This window comes from Neophocaena asiaeorientalis, unplaced genomic scaffold (assembly GCF_003031525.2).
Source record: "Neophocaena asiaeorientalis asiaeorientalis breed wild unplaced genomic scaffold, Neophocaena_asiaeorientalis_V1.1 scaffold34, whole genome shotgun sequence".
In the NCBI taxonomy this organism is placed as follows: domain Eukaryota; kingdom Metazoa; phylum Chordata; class Mammalia; order Artiodactyla; family Phocoenidae; genus Neophocaena; species Neophocaena asiaeorientalis.
Window position 1 is genome coordinate 524,747 of NW_020172464.1, and position 2,771 is coordinate 527,517.

Genomic DNA, 2,771 nt, shown 5'->3' on the forward strand with positions numbered 1-2,771 from the left:
TTTTTCGTTCTCAAGATTGCTTTGGCTATTCGGGGTCTTTTGTGTTTCCATACAAATTGCGAAATTTTTTGTTCTAGTTCTGTGAAAAATGCCATTGGTAGTTTGATAGGGATTGCACTGAATGTGTAGATTGCTTTGGGTAGTAGAGTCATTTTCACAATGTTGATTCTTCCAATCGAAGAACATGGTATATCTCTCCATCTGTTGGTAACATCATTAATTTCTCTCATCAATGTCTCATAGTTGTCTGCATACAGGTATTTTACCTCCTTAGGTAGTTTTATTCCTAGATATTTTATTCTTTTTGTTTCAATGCTTAATGGGAGTGTTTCCTTAATTTCTCTTTCAGATTTTTCATCACTAGTGTATAGGAATGCCAGAGATTTCTGTGCATTAATTTTGTATCCTGCTACTTTACCAAATTCATTGATTAGCTCTAGTAGTTTTCTGGTAGCACCTTGGATTCCCTATATATAGTACCATGTCATCTGCAAACAGTGACAGCTTTACTTCTTTTCCGATTTGGATTCCTTTTATTTCTTTTTCTTCTCTGATTGCTGTGGCTAAAACTTCCAAAACTATGTTGAATAATAGTGGTGAGAATGGGCAACCTTGTCTTGCTCCTGATCTTAGTGGAAATGGTTTCATTTTTTTCAGCATTCAGAAGGATGTTGGCTGTGGATTTGTCATATATGGCCTTTATTATATTGAGGTAAGTTCCCTCTATGCCTACTTTCTGGAGGGTTATCATAAATGGGTGTTGAATTTTGTCAAAAGCGTTTTCTGCATCTACTGGGATGATCATATGGTTTTTATCCTTCAGTTTGTTAATATGGTGTATCACATTGATTGATTTGTGTATATTGAAGAATCCTTGCATTCCTGGGATAAAACCCACCTGGATCATGGTGTATGATCCTTTTAATGTGCTGTTGGAGTCTGTTTGCTAGTATTTTGTTGAGGATTTTTGTATATATTCATCAGTGATATTGGTCTGTAATTTTCTTTTTTTGTAGTATCTTTTTCTGCTTTTGGTATCGGAGTGTAGGTGGCCTCATAGAATGAGTTTGGGAGTGTTCCTTCCTCTGCAGCTTTTTGGAAGAGTTACAGAAAGACAGGTGTTAGCGCTTCTCTAAATGTTTGATAGAATTCACCTGTGAAGCCATCTGGCCCTGGGCTTTTGTTTGCTGGAAGATTTTTAATCACAGTCTCAATGTCACTGCTTGTGATTGGTCTGTTTATATTTTCTGTTTCTTCCTGGTTCAGTATCAGAAGGTGGTGCTTTTCTAAGAATTTATCCATTTCTTCCAGGTTGTCCACGTTATTGGCATATAATTGCTTGTAGTAATCTCTCATGATCCTTTGTATTTCTGCAGTGTCAGTTGTTACTTCTCCTTTTGCATTTCTAATTGTACTGGTTTGAGTCTTCTCCCTTTTTTTCTTGATAAGTCTAGCTAATGGTTTATGAATTTTGTCTTCTCAAAGAATCAACTTTTGGTTTTATTGATCTTTGCTACTGTTTCCTTCATTTCTTTTTCATTTACTTCTGATCTGATCTTCATGATTTCTTCCTTTCTGCAAACTTTGGGGATTTTTTGTACTGCTTTACCTTTTAAAATAATCTGCCTAAAATAACAAGGATTCTGTATTTTGTCAAAATAATTTCCTGTGTTCAAAAAACTGAAACTTTGCTATTAAAATAGCTAAGGTTTTTTGGTTTTTTACAACTCTTTACTTTTCTATATTTGCCTTTAACATCTTCTATTGTCGATTTGGTTAAATGAATAGCTAAGCATTGTTTCACAGTGACCCAAGATCCTTTTTGACTAAGTGTTTTATAAACTTTTTGTTATTTTTGACAAACTTTCCAAAGTCAAAATCTAAATGAAGGGAGGGGAAGATGGTGGAAGTGTAAGACGCGGAGATCACCTTCCTGCCCACAAATACATCAGAAATACATCTACACGTGGAAGAAGTCCTACAGAACACCCACTGAATGCTGGCAGAAGACCTCAGACCTCCCAAAAGCCAAGAAACTCACAACATACCTGGGTAGGGCAAAAGAAAAAAGAATAAAGAGAAACAAAAAATAGGGACGGGACCTACACCAGTGGGAGGGAGCCGTGAAGGAGGAAACGTTTCCACACACTAGGAAGCTCCATCGTGGGCAGAGACTGCAGGTAGCGATGGGGAGAAGCTTCAGGAGCCACGGAGGAGAGCACAGCCACGGGTGCAGAGGGCAAAGCGGAGAGATTCCCGCACGGAAGACTGGTGCCAACCGGCACTCACCAGCCCAAGAGACTTGTCTGCTCACCTGCCGGGGAGGGCGGGGCTGGGAGCTGAGGCTTGGGCTTCGGTTGGATCACAGGGAGAGGACTGGCAGCGTAAACACGGCCTGAAGGGGTTAGTGCACGATGGCTAGCCGGGAGGGAGTCCAGGAAAAAGTCTGGACCTGCCGAAGAGGCAAGAGATACAAGAGACGTTTTTCTACCTCTTTGTTTCCTGGTGCACTAGGAGAGGGGATTAAGAGTGCTGCTTAAAGGAGCTTCAGAGACAAGCACAAGCCGCAGCTAACAGCACCGACCCCAGAGGCGGTCATGGGACGCTAAGGCCAGCGCTGCCGCCACCAAGAAGCCTGTGTGCGAGCACAGGTCACTATCCACACCTAACCTCCCAGGAACCTGTGCAGCCCGCAACTGCCAGGGTCCCGGGATCCAGGGACAACTAACCCGGGAGAACACACAGCTCGCCTCAGGCTGGTGCAACGTCAC